Source organism: Sorex fumeus, unplaced genomic scaffold (genome assembly GCF_029834395.1).
Source record: "Sorex fumeus unplaced genomic scaffold, SorFum_2.1 ptg000006l, whole genome shotgun sequence".
Taxonomy (NCBI): domain Eukaryota; kingdom Metazoa; phylum Chordata; class Mammalia; order Eulipotyphla; family Soricidae; genus Sorex; species Sorex fumeus.
This window is the reverse complement of record NW_026606063.1, coordinates 23,237,929-23,264,109: the sequence shown is the minus strand read 5'-3', so window position 1 is coordinate 23,264,109 and position 26,181 is coordinate 23,237,929. Positions and strand designations below refer to the sequence as shown.

At 39.2% G+C, this 26,181-nt stretch overlaps 1 non-coding gene across 1 annotated transcript; it reads right to left on the bottom strand.

The window, feature by feature from the left end:
* Positions 1–1,789: 1,789 nt before the first annotated feature.
* Positions 1,790–1,859, bottom strand: LOC130038449 (small nucleolar RNA SNORD5). Its single transcript, XR_008794691.1, has one exon. It is a non-coding gene; the product is annotated as a small nucleolar RNA SNORD5 (small nucleolar RNA).
* Between the last annotated feature and the right edge of the window lie 24,322 nt (positions 1,860–26,181).

Genomic DNA, 26,181 nt, shown 5'->3' with positions numbered 1-26,181 from the left:
CTATGATAATAATATTTTAAATCAGCTCCCGGAAGAGAACAGCGCAGAGTCTCCTGCCCCCAAGCCTGGCTGTCCTTGCCAGGGCCCATTGGATGGGAGCGGGTTGAGTTTCCCTCCCTGCCCCGACCAGGGCTCCGGCAGCCGAAGACCTCCAGAACCAGCCACCACCATGCTGAGACCACTCTCCACACACATGAAGGTACCGGCAGAGGAACAAAGGCATGCAGGTCCCGGGGCTGAGATCTTCAAGCCTGCTCAGATCTGAACTGAGCATCCTCCACCCAGATCCTCCAAATTCCAGTAGGCAGGGATCACACCCACCAACTGACCCCCTGGCACCGTGTAATCTCATCAACAGCCAAGACTCAGAGACTATAAAACCCAGCTCCCGGAAGAGAACAGGGCAGAGTCTCCTGCCCCCAAGTCTGGCTGTCCTTGCCGGGGCCCCTTGGAGGGGAGCGGGTTGAGTTTCCCTCCCCAACCCGACCAGGGCTCCGGCAGCCAAAGACCTCCAGAACCAGCCACCACCATGCTGAGACCATTTTCCGCACACATGAAGGTACCAGCAGAGGAACATCTTATTATCTCATTCCTGCTTTGGACAAACTGGCAGGCTACCGAATGTAACCTGCCCACACGGCAGAGTCTGGCAAACTCCCCGTGATGTACCCAATATACCAAATACCAGTAACAATGATCGGTCTCATTCTCCTAACTCTGAAACAGCCTTAAATATGGCAGTTTTTTTTTTTTTAATTCTCAGGGCTAGGACGAAGAAGACATTACTGGAGCCTGCTCGAGGCAATGGACGAATAACAGGATGGTCATGATCATGATCGTGAAATCAAGTCTTCTATCCTGCTCTTTCTTTCTTTGGCATGCATCTTTTGCCTAAGGTTCACCAATTCACATAAAATTTGTTAGCATAGCTTGATTTGTGCAGATATATGTTGTTTTCTCACTAAAACGCCTACCTTAATCCACTTTTTGTATGACCGATTTCTTCCTTCTCATCTTTCAAAACAGCGTCACTGAACTTACTGAATCATTTTCTCTGAGGAATTTATCTTCAGGTGTACCATTTTGGAATAAGATCCCTATTTCTTGATTGCCCTGTATCCCACACATGTATGAATCATACCACATTTTTGTTCATTTATTGTTGCTCTATTTAATTAATTAATTTTTACAAAGCTGTTCATGATTGGGTTTCAGTCATACAATGTTTCCACCCTCGGAGAGCCCGGCAAGCTACCGAGAGTATTCGATATGCCAGACACAGTAACAACAAAGTCTCCAATGGAGACGTTACTGGGCCCGCTCGAGCAAATCGACGATCAACGGGAGGGCCTTTACCTTTACCTTTAATGTTTCCACCCATCCTTCCACCAGTGTAGTTTCCCAGCACCAATTTCTCCTGTTTTCCTCCCACACCTCCAAGTCCAATCTCCAACCCTGCCTCCTGCTTCTCTGACAATCACCTCTCTCTCTCTCTCTCTCTCTCTCTCTCTCTCTCTGCATTAGTTTGTGATACAGATTACGGAATGCTATCATGTATATCCCTTTACCTACTTTCAACACTCAGTTCTTGTCCATAGTTTTACACAATGTTTATGCTATTTTTTCACAGAACCTGTACACCATTATCATATTTTAAATTTTTCAAAGGACTTGTACATAGATTTGTTATTGAAATTGAATTCTCATGAAAGTTACATATATCCTGGCATATTTATATAGAAAAACTTTGAAGAGTTTGAATGCCATTCTAGTCACCTGTTTTTTTACCCTCTGTCAGAATACTTTAAGTTCATGTCTTCATCATTTAGTAGTTGAACAGATACATTCCTCGTGTCATCTCTAATTCATATTCTTCCCTAACATCAAACTTTTCCCCACTAAAGCTTATGTTTTTCAGACTCTACACAGTACTGATTTTTGATGAGAAGCCAATACCTATTAAAGAAATATTAACTAAGTATGTCTGAGAGTCAAGAAAACCAAAATCCCCTGTGAGGCATTTTTAACAATGCAGGCTTACAGAAAAGCCCTTCAGGATAGACCTGAACATAATCATCTGTTTCTTGAAATACTTTATCAAGGATATATGATTAATGTTTATATGCTAAATTTTCATCTTTATTATTTGGGAGGCAATAGCTTCAAGTTAATTTTTGTAAGCATATTTACAGAAATTTATGTATTTCGTGCATTCATTATGTTTTCAATTAAATTCCCTGTACTGAAGTTTATTTTTCAATTTTGTGTTTTATAACTTCTATTTTATTATTGGCTACAGACTTATATTAGTAATTAGAAGGTTAATTTATGAAGTGTAATGCTTTTATAACTCATAACATTAAGTTCAACTTTTATCTTTATTGCTTTAATTTACTGCACAACACTTGTTGAGGGTTGAAAAAAATGATATAGGATGTCAGATATATGCTTTGCACGATGTGACCCTGCCCTAGTTCTGCTCCCTGGGAGCACATGATCTGCAGAACATTGTTAGGTACAGTCCCAGAGGCCCTCTTAACCCCCAGGATGGCCTCGATAATTCTAGGCACTGCAGGTCCTAAGGCATACTAGTGCCTTTGTGTTGAACATGATGTGGGGGACCTGGCACCTCCTGATCCCCACTTGGGAATTCCTCTCCCTAAATTTAAGTCCTCTGTTAAAAGAGCAATTCACTTGCATTCCTTACTATTGTAAATCAATGTTTTAAGTAATATACTTTTCTCTGTAGCCCTGTAGCCCATTGTTCATTGATTTGCTCTAGTGGGCCCCAGTAACGTCTCCTTTGTGAGACTTGTTGTTACTGTTTTTGGCATATAGAATACGCCACAGGAGCTTGCCAGGCTCTTCTGTGTGGGCAGGATGTTCTTTTTTTTATTTTTATTTTATTTTTTTAAATTTTTATTAGTGAAACACCATGAGGTACAGTTGTAGACTTACAAATTTTTGTGTTTGGGTTTCAATTATACAATGATCAAATACCCATCCCTCCACCAGTGCCCATTTTTCCACCACTACGGATCCCAGTATCCCTCCCACCCCCATCCCCCCATCCCACCTTGCCTCTGTGGCATGGCGTTCCCCTTTGTTCTCTCTCTCCTTTTGGGTGTTGTGGTTTGCAAAAGAGGCATTGAGTGGCAATCATGTTTGGTCTATAATCTACTTTCAGCATGCTACTCCCATCCTGGGAGGATCCTCCCAACACCATTTATTTGGTGCCCCCTTCTCTATCTGAGCTCCCTTTTCCCTTAGCATGTGTGGCTGGCCTCCAAGCCATAGAGTAAACCTACTGGTACTAATCTCGGCCTCTCTTGGGTGTTAGTCTCCTATTTTGTTACTTTATGTTCCCCAGATGAATGCAATCTTTCTATGCCTATCCTTCTCTTTCTGACTCATTTCGCTTAGCAATATACTTTCCATGCAGTACCACTTGTATGTAATTTCATGACTTCATCCTTTCTGACGGCTACATAGTACTCCATTGTGTAGATGTACCAAAGTTTCTTTAACCAGTCATCTGTTCTGCGGCTGGAGCGATAGCACAGCGGGTAGGGCGTTCGCCTTACAAGCGGCCAACATGGCCGACCTGAGTTCGATTCCTCCGCCCCTCTCGGAGAGCCCGGCAAGCTACCGAGAGTATTCGATATGCCAGACACAGTAACAACAAAGTCTCCAATGGAGACGTTACTGGGCCTGCTCGATCAAATCGACGATCAACAGGAGGGCCTTTACCTTTTACCTTTACCTGTTCTCGGGCACTCAGGTTTTTTCCAGATTCTGGCTATTGTAAAGAGTGCTGCAATGAACAAACAAGTGCAGATGTCACTTCGACTATACTTTTTTGCCTCTCTGGGGTATATTCCCAGGAGTGGTATTGCTGGGTCAAATGGAAGCTCAATTTCTTATTTTTGAAGAATTGTCCATACTGTTTTTCAAAAGGGCTGAACAAGTCGGCATTCCCACCAGCAGTGAAGGAGGATCCCTTTCTCACCGCATCCACATCTGCGCCAGCACCGGTTGCTGTTGTGCTTTTGAGTGTGGGTCAGTCTCTGTGGTGTGAAATGATATCTCATTCTTTTTCTTCTTTTTTTTATGTTGCAATATTCACCATTTATTATTATTTTTTTTTATTAGTGAAGCACCATGAGGTACAGTTGTAGATTTACAAATCTTTGTGCTTGGGTTTCGGTCATACAATGATCAAATACCCATCCCTCCAGCAGTGCCCATTACCCCCCAAACCCCTACAACCCTGCCTCTGTGGCAGGGTATTCCCCTTTGTTCTCTCTCTCCTTTTGGGTGTTGTGGTCTGCAAAAGAGGCATTGAGTGGCAATCATGTTCAGTCCATAGTCTACTTTGAACATGCATTTCCCCTCCTGGGAGGATCCTCCAAACACCCTTTATTTGGTGCTCCCTTCTCTATCTGAACTGCCCTTTCCCCTAGAATAACCAGCTGGCTTCTAAGCTATGGAGTAATCCTCCTGGTGTTGATCTCAGCTATTCTTAGGTATTGATCTCATATTTTGTTGCTTTATATCCCCCAGATGAATGCAATCTTTCTATGTCTATCCCTCTCTTTCTGATTCATTTCACTTAGCATGATACTTTCCATATTGTACCACTTGTATGTAAATTTCATGACTTCATCTTTTCTAAAAGCTACATAGTACTCCATTGTGTAGATATACCAAAGTTTCTTTAACCAGTCATCTGTTCTTGGGCACTCAGGTTTCTTCCAGTTTCTGGCTATTGTAAAGAGTGCTGCAATGAACAAACAAGTGCAGATGTCACTTCGACTACACATTTTTGCCTCTCTGGGGTATATTCCCAGGAGTGGTATCACTGGGTCAAATGGGAGCTCAATTTCTAATTTTTTGAAAAACGTCCATACTGTTTTCCAAAAGGGCTGAACTAGTCAGTGAAGGAGTGTCCCTTTCTCGCCATATCTGCGCCAGCATCGGTTGCTTTTGTTCTTTTGAATGTGGGCCAGTCTCTGAGGTGTGAGATGGTATCTCATTGTGGTTTTGATCTGCATCTCCCTGATGATTAATGATGTAGAGCATTTTCTCATGTGCTTTTTTGCCATTCAGATTTCTTCTTTGAGATAGTTTCTGTTCATTTCATTGCCCCATTTTTGGATGGGGTTGGATGTTTTCTTCCTGTGGAGTTCAACCAGTACTTTGTATATCCTGGATATCAACCCCTTGTCAGATGTGTATTCGGTGAATATCCTTTCCCATTCTGTAGACTGTCTTTGTATTTTGGTCACTGTTTCTTTGGAGGTGCAGAAGTTTCTTAGTTTACGATAATCCCATTTATCTATCTCTGTTTTTACTTGCTCGGCCAGTGGCGTGGCATCTTTGAAAGTAGCATTAGCCTCAATGTCATGGAGGGTTTTGCCAACTTTGTCTTCAATGTACCTTATGGTGTCTGGTCTGATGTTGAGGTATTTAATCCATTTTGATCTTACTTTTGTACATGGTGTTAGGCAGAGTTCTGAGCCCATTTTTTTTGCATGTAGCTGTCCAGTGATGCCAGCACAATTTGTTAAAGAGGCTTTCCTTACTCCACTTCACATTTCTTGCACCTTTATCAAAGATTAGATGATCATATAATTGAGGGGAGATGTCAGTGTATTCAACCCTGTTCCATTGGTCTGCAGTTCTGCTTTTGTTCCAAATCCATGCTGTTTTAATTATTACTGCTTTGTAGTAGAGTTTGAAGGAGTTTGATTCCTCCCATTTTCTTTTTCCCAAGAATTGCTTTAGCTATTCATGGGGGCTTATTGTTCCATATAAATTTCAGGAGTGTTTGCTCCATTACTTTGAAGAATGTCATGGGTATCCTTATAGGGATTGCATTGAATTTATACAATGCTTTCAGTAGTATTGCCATTTTGACAATGTTAAGTCTCCCGACCCATGAGCAGGGGATATCTTTCCATTTCCTCGTGTCCTCTTTTATTTCCTGAAGTAGCATTTTGTAGTTTTCTTTGTACAGGTCCTTTACTTCCTTAGTTAAGCTGATTCCTAGGTACTTGATTTTCTGGGGCACAGTTGTGAACAGGATTGTTTTTTTCATGTTGCTTTCTTCTCTCTCACTGTTCGCGTATAGGAAAGCCATGGACTTTTGGGTATTGATTTTATAGGCTGCAACTTTACTATATGAATCTATTGTTTCTAGGAGTTTTTTGGTGGAGGTTATTGGGTTCTCTAAGTATAGTAACATATCATCTGCGAATAGTGAGAGCTTGATTTCTTCCTTTCCTACCTGAATGCCCTTAATATCTTTTTCTTGCCTAATCGCTATTGCAAGTACTTCCAGTACTATATTGAACAGCAGTGGAGAGAGTGGGCATCCTTGTCTCGTCCCTGATCTTAGAGGGAAGGCTCTCAGTTTTTCCCCCATTGAGGATGATGCTTGCTGTAGGCTTGTGGTAGATGGCTTTAACTATGTTGAGGAAAGTCCCCTCTATACCCATTTTGGCTAGGGTTTTCATCATAAAGGGGTGCTGGACCTTGTCAAATGCTTTCTCTGCATCTATTGATATGATCATATGCTTTTTATCTTTTCTTTTGTTGATATGGTAGGGGGCAGGATGTTCTTGGTTAGCTTGCTGGACTCTTCGAGAGGGATGGAGGAATCAAACCCGGGTAGGCCACATGCAAGGCAAAGGCCCTACCTGCTGTGCTATCATTATACAACCTTACAGGATTTATATTTATGTTATGGCTGTTATCAATATATTGGTGTATGAAAGCATTAATTTCCTTTTTGATATAAGAATTTACTAAAAAAATCATTTTAGCTTGCAATATTTTATTTATTTTTTAGTGAAACACCATGAGGTACAGTTGTTGACCTTACAAGTTTTTGTGCTTGGGTTTCAATTATATAATGATGGAGTACCCATCTCTCCACTAGTGCCCATTCTCCACCCCCAATGATCCCAGTAAACCTCCCACCCCTCCCACCCACCCCCATCCCATCCCGCCTCTGTGGCAGGGCATTCCCTTTTGTTCTCTCTCTCCTTTTAGTTGCTGAGGTTTTAGCTTGCAATATTTTAATGTTTCTGCTTATTTCAATTTCACTGGAGACTGCAGTAACTTATATAATATAAAAATATTTTTCTGAATGGAAAAATTGTTGTAACACCCTTATCTTTGTAATAGTATTACTAATGCCATTTCAACTTACAGGTTTATTAGCTAAACAAGAATTTACTGAGTGCCCTCAACATGCCAGTTACATTATGCAGAGGATATTGATTTCAGAACGGTGAACATCATGGATACAGTGTTCATATTTGTCTTTTTTGTGTCACATATATTTTGTATGTCATACCAGTGAGGAGTATATTGTTTAAGTGAACTCATTTTTTGTCTTTCTTTCGAATTATTGGGCATATTGTCCTGCAACATTCTGCAAGCTCTTATCTTTGATTTTTGTTTACAAATAGGTGTCTGTTTAGTCCTCCATAGGTAACATATTTCTTTCAATGCAATAGTATAATTTATATTTATGTCTGATTTTTAATAGAATCAATAAATTAAATCTCAAATTGGACCAGTTTAAAATGATCTCCTCAATTTATCTGCAGGTTCAGACCATTGCCAGAACACTTGCAGGTTCCATTATCAAAATCATGAGTTTGCCTCTCCTATTTCTTATGATGCTCCAACAGTATAGGAATGCTTGGCTGCTAACCTTTGCATGGCAAAGTTAATATCACCAACCAAAACTTAGTAGTCTGAAGTTCAAACTTTCTATTTTCTGGAAAATTTATTCTGAAGTATATAACAGCTTGTCCTTTTGACCCAGGGGAGTCAGAGTAAATACAAGTTTATAAAAATACTACAGGGGCTGGAGAGATAGGGCAGTGGGTAGGGCGATTGCCTTGCACACGGCTGACCTGGGTTAGATTCCCAGCATCCCATATAGTCCCCTGAGCACAGCCAGGAGTGATTCCTGAGTTTAAAGCCAGGAGTTACCCCTGAGCATGGCCAGATATGACCCAAAAATCTAAAAATAAATAAATAAATAAATAAAAATACTACATACTATTTGTTTCCCCTATTTGTTTTTTTTTTCTTTTTTTATTAGTGAAAAACCATGAGGTACAGTGACAGGCTTACAAATTTTGTGCTTGGGTTTCAGTTATACAATGATCAAGTTCCCATCCCTCCACCAGGGCCCGTCATCCATCCCCACGGGTCCCAGCATCCCCCCCCCAACCCTCATTCCCCCCCGCCCCGTCCCATCCTGCCTCTGTGGCAGGGTATTCCCCCTTGTTCTCTCTCTCTTCTTTTGGGTACTGTGTTTTGCAAGAGAGGCTTTGAGTGGCAATCATGTTTGGTCTATCGACTACTTTTAACATGCTTCTCCCACCCTGGGAGGGCCCTCACAACACCCTTCATTTGGTACTCTCTTCTCTATCTGAGCTTCCTTTTCACCTAGAGCCTGTGGCTGGCCTTCCATTCATGGAGCAAAATTCCTGGTACTAATCTCAGCCATTCCTGGGTGTTAATCTCCCTTTTTGTTGCTTTATGTTCCCCAGATGAATGCAATCTTTCTGTGTCTATCCCGCTCTTTCTGACTCATTTCGCTTAACATGATACTTTCCACGTAGTACCACTTGTATGTAAATTTCATAACTTCATCTTTTCTAACAGCTACATAGTACTCCATTGTGTAAATGTACCAAAATTTCTTTAACCAGTCATCTGTTCTTGGGCACTCAGGTTTTTTCCAGATTCTGGCTATTGTAAAGAGTGCTGCAATGAACAAACAATTGCAGATGTCACTTCGACTATACCTTTTTGCCTCTCTGGGATATATTCCCAGGAGTGCTATAGCTGGGTCAAATGGCAGATCAAATTCTAATTTTTTGAGAGTTGTCCATACTGTTTTCCAAAAGGGGTGGACCAGCCGGCATTCCCACCAGCAGTGAAGGAGGGTCCCTTTCTCGCCACATCCGCGCCAGCACCGGTTGCTTTTGTTCTTGTGGATGTGGGCCAGTCTCTGTGGTGTGAAATGATATCTCATTTTTTGTGGTTTTGATCTGCATCTCTCTGATGATTAGTGATGTAGAGCGTCCATTGTTTTTCCATTCCTCTTGGTATCCTACTATCACTTCTACAGTAAACTATGGGCATCCACATTTTGTTTTAAAATAATTAAGAAAGGTACACACTTAAATAGTCATGCATTAGGTTTCAGGAAAACGTAGCTGTATATAACATAGACATATTGATTACTTATTTAATAATCTTGATCAATGTACAAATACTGAACTTTCATGATGTCAATTTTTTTCTTGGTTCATATCAACTACATTTTAAAGTTTTTTCCTAATTGGATCCTTTATATAAATTGACTTTTCTGCAATTCAAGTCTTTACATCACTGCTTCTAAAGTGGTTTTAAATAATATTATATAATATATTTAGTTTTTTTCCTTAATTCTGTCATTCTTCATCGCATTTCTTGCTCTGAAGGGCTCCAGCTGCATAGCTTACATTTTATCTCGGATTTTGTATTCCTTGGGAGACAGAGTTTTTATGGAGTTTAGTGTGAAGGTATTTGTTAAAAAGCATTCTTGGGAGCCACATCTGTGAAGGCCCAAGAAATAAATCAGGATGAGACTGAGCCTAGAAATCAAACTCGAGTGTAGTTCCACATAATAGCATTAGTAAATCTCCAGGGAAACTCTGGTGTTAAAAATCTGCTGGTGATATCCCCTACCATGCTAAGATGGCCAGACCTTCATAACTTTACCTGTGTTGGTCAGTGGATACTAGGAATCTTGAGAAGCATTCTACTGGGGCTATAAGGCTTTCTGTGACAGAGATAAACCAGGCAAAAATATCTTTGTTATTAACATTATACCAGGTCCCTCATGAAGTTTATCTTGAGGCAGAACTGGTTAGAATATTTGGGCTATCATTATTCATTTTCTATAATCTTTTAAAATCCATACTTGTTTTCAATTCTTTGAAGTTTCAGTTTAGTGTCTGTTTAATGTTTTCTTTATGTCTTTGAATATCTCCTTTAGAAACTTCATTTTTCATTTTCATTGTGATTTGGGAGTTCTTTTCCTATGGGTATTGGTATATTTGGTACACTCTCCTAGATTAATCACTTATGTCATTGTATATAACAGAATGAGTATTATTTTCAGTCATTTCTTTTCCCAAAGGACACTGTGGATGGGATTTTCTCAATCTGTACTCCATTTGCTGGGTACTGTTTTCATTTATTTCTCTATATTAAGTCCAAAGGTGATGTTCCAAGAGATCCTGAAAAACTGACTATTGACAGTGTTGAATGTGTGTATACAAATTGGATGCTAGAAGGGAGGGTGTATAGTGAGTAGTGAGTTAGAGCTAATGTCAACAGCATCTAGTCTCCAAACTCAGGTAGGCTACATATTTGCACATTCAATTGTACCTGTACCACTCATTCTCCTGCTATTTACCTTGTACTTGAAGACTTACTTGAATTTAAATAAGTCTTCTAATCAAGTTCACCCTCCAAAAAAAATAAATATATATGTATATATATACACATATACTATATTCTGACATATCTTGAAGAAACATACAAATAACTAATGGATGTTTAATAAAATAATATTTATTGATAGCCAATTGACTCTTCTTGAAAATGTAGGATGAATCATAATAGAGACTATGCATTTAATGCTCTTATTTTCATATTACTTCACAGGATTAGCACAATTATCAATTTAATGATTTTAATAAAAATTTTTATTAAGATGTCTTTCATTTGACATGGGTCAAGAACATATGTTTGCTCACCACTGTATCTCAGCACCAAGAACTGTGTTTAATATATTTGACATAATCAATAAAGTTGAGTTAAATGTAAGATGTGAAAACAGATGGAAAAAGTAAAAATGTTCTAGGTTCCAAATATCAGATTAAACCACTAAATTTATATAATTTCCTATTGAAAATGTCTTATAAATGCCTGTGCCTCAACACTTCACTTGTATCACTTGTCATCTCGTTACTCATCAATTTGCTCGAGCGGGCACCAGTAACATTTCTATTTGTTCCTGTCACGTGCTAGTGTAGCCTAATGGTATCTACTCACTCCAGGAACATGAAGAGCATCAAATCGTTTGTTCAGGGTCTTGACAAAGTAGTCAAACCATCTCATAGGTGGGTGGCCAGGTGTTCTTTCGACGTCCCATGGAATCCAGCAGGTAATGGCTCTAGTCCAGTGGTTGTCTCCAAATCGCATTACATGTCTGGCCCATCTGATTTTCAATGTGTTGGCAAAAGAAAAAAACATCCCTGATCCTAGATTGTCAATAGAGGTTGGAACTCCGGATTCCTTCTCTTACTTGAGTGGTGTGATACTCCAAGGAGAGCTTTTTAGATTCCTCTTTTTGAGACCAGAATAGCATTCTCATCCTGTTTTCATGGGCCCAGATCTCTGAGGCATATGTTAGTGCAGGAAGAATGGTGGAGTCAAAAAAAAAAGACAGGCCTGGAGGCAGAGATTCTTCATCCTCTTAACATCTTCTCTTGAAGGTATTCAACATCACTTTCTTCCTCCTGCACAAGTTTGGAGCCAAGTCGTTCATCATGTTGAGTTCTCATTCCAGGTACACATAACTACTGCATTTGAGATGCTGGTTCTGTTGAGAGCAAATGGAACTTCAGAAACTAGTTTGTTTCTCATGAACAGTGTCTTCATAAAATTCAGTTGCAGTCTGACCTTTCCACACTCATGGTCGAGGTCGGCCAGCATTTGTGCCACTTGACTAATGTTTGGTGTTATTGGAACAATGTCATCAGCGAAGCAGAAGTGGTGTAGTTGCTGACAATCTATCTTCACTCCCATTCTTCCCATTCCAGTCGTCACATGATGTTCTTGAGGGTGGCACTGGAGAGTTTCAGTGAAATGGCATCACCCTGACACCTCTCTTAACATCGATGATCACTTCCTTGTAGAATGGTGAGATCCTAGTGGTGAGTATGTAATACAGCTCAAAGAGGATCCTGATGTACTGAGTTTGAACACCATATTTGGTTAGGGCTTAGATGATAGCTTCAGTCTCAACAGAAGCAAAGGCTGATAAAGTTTCAGGGCCAAACTAGGCTACCAAAATGAAGAAGGACTAAAATGATTGGCTTTACTTTCAATGCATGTATGCTGGCATCAGAAGCATCCATCGAGGACCTGATGATACAAGTGCAGAAGATCAAGTACAACATCTTTGGATTGACTGAGATGAGAAGACATTGATCACATCATACCATTTTCAACACGGGAGAAGAACTGTTCCTTGGAACATGTGACAGTAGAGGCATCAGTGGAGTCAGTGTCCTCAACAACATGAATGTGGTCACGAGCATCAATTCGTTCAAATTCCTAATAACTCGAATTGGATGCTTACATTTGAATAGATGTGGCTTATTGCCAGCAGTTTCTATCTTCATCAACTATGCACCAACATACAACTATAACAAAGAAGAAATTCTACATGGAACTGGGAAGTTCTATAAAGAAGTTCTACATGGAACTGGAGAAGTTTTATAAAGAAGAGTACACCTTCTACAAGGTCATCGTTGGTGATTTTGATGCCAAGATAGGACTGAGGAGGTTTCCCGAAGAGCTCCACATCGGAACCCATGGACTAGAATGGAACAAACGGGAGAGACTGAGTTCATCATGTTGACCAAGGATACCTATAGTAACTCGCAGTTCCAGAAGGCTGAATCTAAACATTGGACATGGGAGTCTTCCGGTGGACAGTTCCACAACAAAATTGACCACATCATATTCAATCGATGGTTTTGCCTGACCAATGTCCCGTTGTCCCAAAATTTCAAATAGAATCAGATCACCGGCTCCTTCATGCAAAATTCTACCTCACAGAGCAGGGAGAAAAGGCTGCAAAATTTAAGAAGCAAACTCCAGAACAACCACCAACTGGGAGCTCTTTGGCATTATTGAGGCAATATGGAAATATGCCATCATTGACAAAATCAACAAAGAATACAATTGACTGGCTCAGCATCTTCATGTCTGTGCAAGGAATGTTGAGAGTGAGAAAGCCACAAAAAGACCCCTGTCTTTGGAAACTCTCAAGCTCATTTGCCAACGTGGTCTGGCGTGAGCCTCAGGCAAACACAAGCTAATGTCTAATCTCACAAAGTTATGCAGAGAAGAAATAAAGGAATACCTCAAAGGGAGAAGAGCAGTAGTTTTTTGCCGATGTGGCAGAAGCCAGGAAAAGTATTTGCAATACCTGTCTTCCTTCGCCAACTATAAGACCAAGATGACTGCCCTCTGACATCCTGATGCATCTATCACATCTTCCAAAAGGGTAATGGAGAAGGTTATCCACAACTTCTACTTGGATCTCTTCGATAGCCATGTAAACCTGCCCACATACCAAATTCCACAGAATGGATATGTCGTTCCCATCATTCTCCCTTCCAACATTTGATATGCCATTTTGTCAGTAAAGAAGCACACAGCACCAGACAATGTCAGACCCGAACACCTGAAGAATCTGCCCCCAGTACTCATCAATACACTGGCTTGTCTCTTCACATGCTACTTGTCTGAACGCAAGGTTCTGTCCCAATGGAAAGTCAGCAGGACTATTCTGTTGTACAAGGGAGACATCCATGACATCGGCCACTATTGCCCAATGTGCCTGTTGTTCATCATCTACAATTTGTTCACTCAAGTCATCCTGAATAGGATTGGCAGAACACTAGACAAAGGACAACCATGTGAGCAAGCCGGGTTCCAAAAAGGATTCAGCATGATCTACCATATCCACCTGGTGACAAATGTCACTGAGGTTTCTTGAGAGTTCAAGATTTGGCTCTGTCTAAGGGTCATTGATTTAAAGTCCTTTGATTCCTGTGCCTCATGAACTTTGAAATGCAAATATTTTACAAACCATTCCAAGAACACTATCAGATAGGTAGTGAAAGGTGCTTAATACCTCCATAATCTAGAGGTAAAAAGCACAATTCTTGATTTTGAGGGACTTTCCATCTGACAAAATATACTGGCCAACAACACATCTCAAAATTATACTAGCAATAACAAATACTAACAAATTTATTGGCATTCATCCTTCTCAAGAATTTTTAAGTTAAGAGCATCAGAAAGTGTATTCACTTCTTATCCATGTTCTCATTGATAAGATCCAAAGAGAATTTGGATTCATAAGATTAAAAGCATAAGAATGTTTTATTAGATCGAAAAAGGTGTGCTTTTAGTTTTCAGTTGTATCGTGTTGAAAAATATTCTAAAATCACCTAAGGGAAATTAACCTTTAGAATTTCTTGTTGTTGTAATAAGGTTCATTCAGTTTCTCCAAGCTTTAAAAGACTTCTCACTGGTGAAATCTGTAAATACTAATTTGTTCATGGGTATTTGCATATTTTCAAATCGACTACACAATTTATTCATTATAAAATCCTTATCTCAAGTTAAACTGGTTAAGCTATATTTACAGGTGAATGCTATATAAATTTATGTTTTGATAAACTGAAAAATATCTCAGGTTTCTTAAAAAGATCAGTGAATGTCAACTACTTCCTAGTATTTTTTTGAAAAAAGAAACAGATAGGCTTATAAAAGTCTTTATTTTGTTCTAAAAAACAAATCTCAATTCTTCCTCCTGTAGAAAATAATTGAATGTTCAGTTTATATGTTCTGACTACCAGTCCTTCTCTGCCTGCAGCTCTTTTTTTTTCCCAGACAACATCTCAGGCTTCTTTTATTATTGCTTCTGTCTGAATATTGCAATTCCCATGGAAAATATTATTTCGTCCATATTGGCAAATTGCATACCCTTTTAAGATTCTAAAACCCTTTAAAAGAATTATATCCAAATACCTTTTTAAAACATAAACACCTTCCTTCTGTGATCTGCACACTTCTGAATTAAGCAAAAATTCACTAGATAGAGTGAAAAGTTCACGGAGATATCATTAATCATTTTGGTGCTAGAAAATAACTAATGAGTGGGAAATATATTTTTCTAAAAAGTCAAAATGATCCATCCAATCTGTGGTTTGTTGTCTCTACTTCAAACAATTCTTATTCTTATTTCTTTAACTTTGTGCATGAAACGTCTGTGATAAATCCTCTTTGTACGTTAGACTGACATACCAAAATATCTCAGAGGTACAAAGAGATTAATTAGGTTATAGATTTTATACAACCGAGAAAGCAAAGACAAACTAGATCTGAAAATTTCAGTGTGAAAATGTGCCCAACATCTTTAGGGAATACTAAGCTATATATTGATACAAGGAAAAAAAGCCAAGAAAAATGCAAAGTTACAGGGAAGAAGGGAACACATTTGTGTAAGAGATTCTTCTTCCCATAATTAAACATATCCCTTTGGAATATGTTATTTTTATACAATTAAAGACCATTCTTTTTGGTTGTTTTGTATTGTTTTGGGGGCCAGTACTCAGGGCTTACTTACTTATGTACCAGGCAGTACGCAGGGCTTACTCCTGACTCTGTGCTCAGGGATCACTCCTGGAAGTGCTCAAGGGACCAAATGGGGTTCTGGTTATTGAAACCAGATCCACTGCATATGATACAAGTACCCAACTCACTGTACTATCACTCAGGACTCTAATGAGCTAATTTTCTTACAAATGACTGCCCAAGTGACATTTATGTACAAACAGAGAAATCACATTGCTTTGGATTCCTCATCACCCACCTCTTTTTCACTGCTGCATTTCAAATCTTTGTTGTTGTTTTGGGTCACACCTCTATGTTCTTATGCCTTACTCCTGCTCTATGCTCAGGGATCACTACTGGCAGGGCTTTCCAGCTGGAGGTCTGCATGCAAAGACCTTATCTGATATATTATCTCTCCTGAACCTGTGTTCCAATTCTTAAACAATTTCTTGGGCCTTGACCTCAACATGTTATGTCTCATGAGGCATTTCTTATCCTGGATTCATTACATGGAACTTTTTCTCCATTTCTTTCACACTGGTTAACTTCAGTGTCTTGCCCATAGATGACATCCCTCATTTGGGAGAGATGCCTGCAGAAGATTTAGAACCATATGTTGTTTATGGAAGCTGTGGAGGCAAAATGGCAACACAGTCTACAGTATTGCACTTTTCTCCTTGTCAAATTACATCAAAAGAATTTTTGCCAAACTATTCTGAAGTTTTGCCAAAGCTATGATTGAATGAGAGGCAGGACAGTGGCTTATGGGTTGATACACTTAAATAGGAAGATTTTGCTGTTTGGCAAAGTCAAAACAGAAAATACAAGTTCATCCTGAAACTAGCTACAGTGGGTAAACTGTTAGCTATTAAAAGGTTACAGTAAGAATACTTCTCTATGTATTTCATCTATTTTTTAAAAATTTTGATCTATATTAATGTTCCAGTTAGCAAAGCACTGTAGCACTGTCCTGTTGTTCATAGATTTGCTCAAGCAGTAACATCTCCATCATTGTGAGACTTGTTACTGTGTTTGGCATACTGAATAAGTCACCGGTAGCTTGGCAGGCTCTGCTGTGCGGCGAGAGACACTCGGTAACTTACCAGGCTCTCCGAGAGGGGGAGAGGAATTGAACTCAGGCCGGCTTGACTGGCCGCATGCAAGGGAAATGCCCTACCGCTGTGCTATCGCTCCAGCTAGTGAAAGTCAAATAAAATCAACAAGAATGGGGAAATAGTTCCTAAATCCAGATACACACATTCAAAAAGAATTGCATTTCATATGAACAGTATAACCATACTATGTCAAATCACTACAGCTAATTTCTGTAATTACAAACCTTCACTCAAAAGTAAATATATAAGCTGAACAAATTATGAAAGCTTTTTAATAGCTTTCCATTTTATGTTAGTAGGATAGTAATTCTGAAGATATTTGTATCAAAACACTGAAAAAAAGATATTTGGGAGAATGTTCCAGGTCCCAAACAGAGCTGATATCACCAGGAGGTCCCAGATGGGGTAGGTGCTGCATCCTGCCTTCTCCAGATGGAACCCCGATGACCATGAGCCTGCAAGCGGGCACCAGGACATTCTTTCCAAACTGTAATGGAGCTGCCTCAGCTCCCAGGCAACCTCTGATTCCGGAAGTCACGCCCACAACCCGCCCCCCAGCGCAATCTTACAGCGCAACAAAGAAGAAAACCTGCTGGGGAAGGGGGGTCGCCACAGCTCTCTGAGAATGCTCCAGGTCCCAAACAGAGTGGATATAACCGGTAAGTCCCAGATGGGGTAGGTGCTGATGGGGTAGAACAACTCCTTATATACAAAGTGATCAATGGAAAGTAAATCATCCAATGTTTCTCCCTGAAAATCAACTTAACTCTTTTGTAAACCACAACACCCAAAAGGAGAGAGAGAACAGAGGGGAATGCCCTGCCACAGAGGCAGGGTGGGATGGGGGGAATGGGGGGTGGGAGGGATACTGGGATCCATGGTGGTAGGAAATGGGCGCTGGTGGAGGGATGGGTACTCAAAACAAACAAACAAACAAACAAATAAATAAGAAAAAGAGATATTTGACTATCCCTCTCTTTCTGATCTGGGGAACATAAAGTAACAAAATAGGAGACTAACACCCAAGAGTGGCCAAGACTAGTATCAGGAATTTTGCTCCTTGTCTTAGAGGCCACCAACACATGCTAAGGGAAAAGGGAGCTCGGATACAGAAGGGAGCACCAAATAAAGGGTGTTGGGAGTATCCTCCCAAGATGGGAGTAGCATGCTGCAAGTAGACTATAGACCGAACATGATTGCCACTCAATGTCACCTTTGCAAACCACAACACCCAAAAGGAGAGAGAAAACAAAAGGGAATGCCCTGCCATAGTGTCAGGGTGGGATGGGGGGTGGGAGGGATACTGGGATCAGTGGTGGTGGAGAATGGGCACTGGTGGAGGGATGGGTACTTGATCATTGTATAACTGAAACCCAAGCACAAAAATTTGTCTACAACTGTATCGCATGGTGTTTCACTAATAAAAATTAAAAAAAAAGATATTTGATATTGTCCAAATCAACATTTTCTTTATGAAAGAATAAAGATACAAATATGGGATGTGGCAAACATTGGGGACTGAATTAGAATTTTGGGGAGTTCTCTTTTTCTGTCCATTGAAAGGGATTGAAGTATTAGACCACTTGTTTTGAGATAACTGCAGCTCAAATATTGGTTTCTAATCACAATTTCTTCACTATAAGGAACAAGCAAAAATAATTATCTCCAGGTTTAATGACCAGAAAGTACAAGATGAATATGAAGCTCCTTGTTTCAATAAAAAGTAAAAGGAACAGTTAAAGAGTGATCAAAAATATGGAAACAAATACAGAGGTATATTAAACATTTAGAGAAGTCCCTATTAAGAAGTTCATACTAACTGACTTGAGGCAAGAAATAGCTTGAAAATAACTAAATAACGCACTGAATAAAATGAGGATAGGGAAAAGTTGGAAAATTTGAAAAGTTCGTGTTTTTCTTCAGAATACAGGCTTCTAGATATCTAAGATATATGAAAGTAGAGAATCATTATTTTTAGCTATCATAAACTATTCAGAAATGAGTCTGCTAAGTCTAGGAAAATTAAAATTTTCTGCTTATGGGTAGAGTTCTGATTAGTTTTATAAAGATTATTCTACAAAAGGGAAAATAGGAACTGCGTTTTGGAGAAATTAGATAACACTTCACCATCAAGAAATAAAATGTCATTATGAAATGCTGAGAAGAATGTATTATTAATTACATAATGCTTTTATAACATTTTGCTTAAATATGTAATCAACAAACATCTGATAATCAAGATTGTGACATAACCAACAAAGTAATTGCTACTTTGCCTTTAAAATGTCAGTGTCATAAACTATAAAGACAAAGAATGAACCAAGATTAAAGTGAGTTTGAAAAAATAAATACTATCACATAGTGATTTGGAACAGGTATTATAATGAAGACGAAATGTTATAAAGACTAAAATGTAAAATTTAAAAACTGTATTAAACCACAGATTAAATTAAAATTTTATATTGATGTAAAATTTTCTAAATCTTCTACTTTTATTGTATTTCTTCTACTTTTACTATATTTCTAATAACGAATAACTTTTTTATAAAAGTAAGTAAAGTAAAGGCCCTCCCGTTGATCATCAATTTGCTCGAACGGGCCCAGTAACATCTCCATTGGAGACTTTGTTGTTACTGTGTTTGGCATATTGAATATGTTACGGGGAGCTTTCCAGGCTCTGCCCTGCAGGCGAGATACTCTCAGTAGCTTGCCAGGCTCTCCGAGAGGGGCGGAGGAATTGAACTCGGGTCGGCCATGTGGGCTGCGTGCAAGGCAAACACCCTACCACTGTGCTATCGCTCTAGCGGGCCAACTTTTTTATGAATGACAAAATTGATAAACTGAGGTGAGAAATTCAGTTAAGATTATGTGACCTGTATTTCAAAGCTTTTAAAACATGTAACACAGAGAAACAGAAAACTGAATCTGAAAAAAGTGACAGGAAGATTGTTTATATATTTGTTACAAGATATTCAAAGATTATAACCATTGTAAAATGAAAATTTACAAAAAAGAAAAAAACGCTGGAAAGCAAAAATGCTATTATAGAAAAAGTTAACACATCTTGGAATGTAGTTTGATAAATAGCATCAATTATATGTATTTAGAACAAAACAAATGTGTGGGTAAACCTCAAACAAAAACAGGCACTGAGAAAACTCCTGCTGCTGTAAGAATAGCTACAAATATCATGCCAAGGGCTGGAGTGATAGCACAGCGGGTAGGGCGTTCGCCTTACAAGCGGCCAACATGGCCGACCCGAGTTCGATTCCTCCGCCCCTCTCGGAGAGCCCGGCAAGCTACCGAGAGTATTCGATATGCCTGACACAGTAACAACAAAGTCTCCAATGGAGACGTTACTGGGCCCGCTCGAGCAAATCGACGATCAACGGGAGGGCCTTTACTTTACTTTACTTTACTTTATCATGCCAAGACGCATAGGAATGAGCAGATTCTGTGTAGTTCCATAGGTGATTAATTAGGGAGCAGATTTTTAGACCAGTTGTGTTGTCAGCCATTTTCCATAGAGAAATTTTCTTTGGCATTTCAAATTACAGGAGGGTAGTGCTTTTGAATACAAAGGCCAAATAGGTAGATTTGGTCTCTTGGATAGCTATTTACATTCAAAAGTGATAGTAGTCACCAAGTCCAGGAGAGACATAGCCAGATTGCTCTACTCTGTAACACAATCTGCAGTCCTTGGAATCTGAATATGATAATAATAAATAAAACCACACAGGGTCTAAAAGGAAATCTCATATCATCATATCAATTGGTGAACAACACACAAAACCACAAAATGCAGTTAGTTGTGAAACTAAATTCAACAAACAGTATATAAAGACTTGAGACATTTTCTTTATTGGAGAAAGAATAGTAATAATAATAATAATAATAATAATAATAATAGAATCCTTAGAAAGATTAATGAGATTGCTTCACTATTAACAAGAATAGGTTGATATTTGAAAAAAATGTGGTTTTTTTTGTTTGTTTGTTTTTTGGGATGCCCAGTGGTATTCAAGGCTTACTACTGGCCTTGCACTCAGGGATCATACTTGGCCAGGCTGAGGGAACCATATGGAGTTTCGCTCAAACCTTGGTCAGACATGTACAAGGCAAATAGTCTACCCACTGTACAATTACTTTAGACCTAAACAATCATGGTTTTTAAAACATGTCTATGAAAGAACATAATTGGATTAAATAGGTGAATCATGAACAAATAATATATTTTAAGTTAGTTAAGATATTTTTGATTAAGTTAGTTAAGATAAAGATAAAAGATTTCTCTAGAACACAGCTCATTATGGCAATAGAAATGCTGAAGAATGAATAAAAATACAATAAAAATCCACTTATTTTCACGTAAAGCAGAAAGGGAAAATACCAAACATATATTGAAAAGTAAGTCCTCATTGCATATTGCTCTGGTAGATGAAAATTTCCAAAAAGTATCAAAAGACCTACATTTTCAGATTAAAAAACCCTATCAAATATTTTAAACATTATGCTCATTTGCTCATTATTTAATTTTCCAGCGGCTAGCATTGTGCTTAAAAGAAATCCATAGAATATCTATGTGGTGAAAAACAATGCTTATTTTCTTTGGGGATTAGGTAGATCTGAATTTAAAAAAAAACAGTCCTGTCCCTTAATACATAAAAATATTTAAAGATATTTACTAGTTTTACATCTTGTTTAGTACTTATTATTTTTAATTGTATTGAATCACCATGAGATATTTACAAGCTTTCATGTTTGGGAGTATAAGAGAAGGACAGTAGATACAAGGGCCAGGAGGATTGTTTAGAACTTATTTAGGACTTCACCAATGACTCATACACACCTATATCCTAGAACTTAAATAAATCTCTTTAAACCTCCTTGAAATATTTAAATATATATAATTTGGTCATCTCTGAGTAAAAATAAATTTCACACCCTAGCCCTATTTACCCTGCACTGTTTTCCTCCTATAAGATATTCTTACTGTTTTTACTCCTTTTTCCTATGAATATGTACATCACCAGAGTGATGAGTCTCCCTGCCCCCACACCTGGCTGTCCTCACTGGGGGCCCCTTGGAGGGGGGCAGGTTGAGTTTCCCTCCCCGCCCCAAGTAGAGCCCCGGCAGCTGAAGACCTCCAGAACCAACCACAGCCATGCTGAGACCACTCTTCACATGTCTGGACAAGCCTCATGCATGAAGGAACTGGCAGAGGAACCCAGGCATGTGGGTCCTGGGACTGAGATCTCCAAGCCTGCTCGGATTGGGACTGGGCCTTCTCCACACATATCCCCCATCTTCCAGTAGGTAGGCGGTACACCCACCAGCTGCTGCCAGCACCAGGTGGTCCCATCAATGGCCTAGACCCAGAGACTAGAAAACCTAACTCCCGGAAGCACGCGGCTGCATTTGTGGCCGCGTGACATCTTATTATTTCATTTTTACTTTGCAGAACCCTGCAGGCTACCAAAAGTATCCTGCCCACACAGCAGTGTCTGGCAAACTTCCCATGTCATACTCAATATGCCAAATACCAGTAACAATGATAGATCTCATTCTCCTAGCCCTAAAAGAGCATTGAATATGGCTTTTTTAAAATCTCAGGGCTAGGAAGAAGGAAATGTTACTGGTGCCTGCTCAAGGCAATCAATGAACAACAGGATGATCGTGATCTTGATATACATCACAGAGGCAGACATTTTGTCTTTTTCGTTTACTTAATCTAAAACATATCCTTGGACCTCAGTTAAGTGGAAGAAAGTTTTAAGTGGCTGAATGAATGAAATATTTTCAATGGAAGGGAGCCCATGCAATTTAGAAATATTACACCTGATCTCATTTGGCTACCAGACATCAAGGGATAAAGGCAAATGCTACTGGAAATTATTTGGATATGATCAGTATTTTCAACTTCTGGTATATAACAAATAAAAAATAAGTCCCAAAGTTATTCTCAGAGAAAAGTACAATAAGGACTAAGGAAATAATGATTTGAAGCCACAAGATGGGATGTACATAGGAGCTAAGAACAAAAGCACCACCCTTCCATTCATCCTACCCCCATTGTTACAAAGCTAGAATGTTAGTTTACTTGAAGAACCTACAGAGAGATTATAGAGGCAGAGATCACAAGAGAGACTGTCAGTAAGTCCTTAGTGATGACTAAAAATGAAAACCCGTGTATGTCTGTGTTCAGCTACAGGCAACATAAGGTCATGCAGTGGTCAGAAATTGTCTGGATTCTGCTCTTTCAAGTCTCTGCTTTTACTTCTCATTCTTCAGCAGTAAGGGACAGGAACAGCAAAAAAAAAAATTGCACATTCCTGGAGAAAGGTGTGTTCTGATTCTCGCATTATTATTACCCCACTGTCTTGCTGCCTCCTTTCTCTGAGTTTTTCTTTTTTATTTGCATGGTGAATGCTAACAGTTTAAAGCAAGATCTTGTGACATTTAAAGCAAACTTTTGGAAAATGGAACCAGCACAACATACATGAGTGAAAGATCATTTAAAGTATTCATATGCAGTTAAAAGAGCATGTGATTAAAAAGTAAATTATGACACAGAAAATGTTCATGATAAACTTGAATAGTCAATATTAGGTTAATTTGAGGAGATGATAGTATTAGATGTTGTGCTACATGAAAATATCTTACCCCAACTTTTTACAATAGGTACTGAGTACAATTTTTAGCCTAACTTTTATTATAAGCATAACTTATTGTTATTAATACACAAGTACTCTGCCTGTGGGTAGTATTTTTAGTTTTATATATTTTTAATTTATTATTTTTTTTAATTTTTAATTTTTGGAGGAGAGCTCTGTGCTCAGGAATCACTCCTAGAGGGATTCAGGGAACCCTAGAGGGTTTCTGAGATTGAACTTGGGTCAGCTGCATGCGAAGCAAGCACCTTATTTGCTGCATAGTCATTCCTTCCTCCAGTACAAAAGTACACTGAATCCTAGCCTCATTCTCTACTTGAATGCTCCTCGTATAATCTCCCCATATCCCTTCTGCTGGCACATCTGCTGGAGAGGTCTCAACTTTGCCAGTTTCAAAAACCCAAATTTATTCTTCCTACCTTTGGAAGAAAACAAAAAGATATTTTGGTTACAAAGTATTTAACATATGCCAGGCGTTCATCTCTGATATTAGACAGAAGGGAAAAAATCATCAGATATCACACAAAACACATATTATTTAAGTCACTGTCACTGTCCTCCCATTGTTCATTGATTTCTCTAGTGGACTCCAGTAACGTCACCATTGTGAGACTTGTTGTTACTGTGTTTGGCATATCAAATACATCACGGGTAGCTTGCCAGGCTTTGCCGTGAGGGCGAGATACTCTCGGTAGCTTGCTGGGCCCTCCGAGAGAGGCAGAGGAATCGAACCCAGGTCCACTGGGTCAGCCGCGTGCAAGGCAAATGCCCTACCGCTGTGCTATAAATAACAATAACTTGTGGAATAGCAACTTCAAAGAACTATACTGAAAGGGTTTAAAAGAGTAAAGAAAACATGACAGAAGATTTTTTAAAAAGTTGGAGTTGGAGTGATAAGTACAATGAGTGGGGTACTTGCACATAGTTGACACGGGTTTGATCACCAGCATCTCAGATGGTCCTCATGCCCGCCAAGAGTGATCCCTGAGTACAGAGCTAGGAAGCCCTGACTACTCCAGGTGTGACCCCAAAATATACATACATACATATATGTTATGATTCAGGGTAGAGTTACAACAAAAGAAACTGAACTATCATGTAAAATGGAACAGACTGCCCCTAAACCATCAGTATGGAACAGACTGCCCCTAAACCATCAGTATCTTCCAAATCTGTAGCATCAATTGGCAGAGGTCTTTAAAATATATGTGTGCATCTATACACACACACATATATATATACATATATGTATATATATATATATTCCACTGACATTAAGAAACATTTTAAGACTTCCAGAATTACTCTTGTGTTCTAATTCATTGCAGATGTCAGTTAATCTTCGTAGCTCAAAGAATTTTTAAATTAGGTAGAAAAAATAATTTGAAAATCAAATCCTAAAAACAATTTTTTACACATAGTATGAAAAACATTCATCCTGTTGTAGTTCAAAATTTGCCCACAAAGAAATAGAAGGAAAAGGACTGTGAAGAATGAAGCTGAACAACTGCTTTATTTACAAAGAACAAGTCTAATTGCTGGTCCATATATTTAGGCCCAGCTCAACTTTCTCCTTACACATAAGCTTTTCATCTATCCTAAGTTAATATCATGTTGTTTTTACTATGCATAAGGTTGAGAATTTTCTTACCTTTCTTTAAACATGGCTTAATTATTGTGTCTAAGCTTCTAAAGTCTCTGAAAACTAGAAAATCTCATTTGAGAAATTGTTGTTATGACTATCACACTATAAATTTGAAGCTCTCAGATTTTAGTACAATTTATTGAATATTAGAGGTAATCAATAGATGCATGATATAATGCTTCCTTAGAGGAACTAAGAAATCCTATATCACTGTATCACTGTCATCCTGTTGTTCATCGATTGCCTGGAGCAGGCACCAGTAACGTCTCCTTCGTCCTAGCTCTGAGATTTTAAAAAGTGCCACATTTGAGGCTCTTTCAGGGTTAGGAGAATGAGACTCATCATTGTTACTGGTATTTGGCATATTGGATACACCACGGGGAGTTTGCCAGACTCTGCCGTGTGGGCAGGTAATATTTGGTAGCCTGCCAGGATGTCCAAAGCAAGAATGAGATAATAAGATATCATGTGGCTGCGAATGCAGCCACGCGCTTCTGGGAGCTGGGTTTTATAGTCTCTGGGTCTTGGCCATTGATGGGATTACACGGCACTGGGGGCAGTTGGTGGGTGTAATGCCTATATACTGGAAGATGGGGATCTGGGTGGAGGAGGCCCCAGTCCCAATCCTAGCAGGCTTGGAGATCTAAGCCCCGGGTCCCACACACCTGGGTTTCTCTGCCAGTTCCTTCATGTGTGAGGCTCATCCAATCTTCCAGTATGTAGGTGTACACCCACCAACTCCCCCGGCACCGTGTAATTCCATCAACATCCAAGACCCAGAGACTATAAAAACCTGCTCCAGGAAGAGAACAGCGCAGAGCTTCCTGCCTCTGCACCTGGCTGTCCTCACCAGGGCCCCTTGGAGGAGGGTGGGTTGAGTTTCCCTCCCCACCCCAAGCAGGGCCCCAGCAGCTGAAGACCTCTGGTTCCAGCCACAGCCATGCTTAAGAAATCCTACTATGACAAAAAAAAAATCACTAGCACCACTTCTACAAAGAGGAAGGTCAAATTTTCCATTTTTTTTAGCTTTAAAACACATATTGCCATGTTGGTTTGCACATTTATGAAAGCTAATATCAATGAGAGAAATAAGCAGATAGAGGAATTGTGGGAGAATAAAGAAAAGAATTAGAGAGAGTATGAGGATGCATTGTTAATTCTCTTTTAAAAAGTGTAAAACTATGATGAACCTCTATTTCTCCTTTCTGAAGTGAGTTCTAGGATTTGAATACTTCACTGTAAGTTTAGC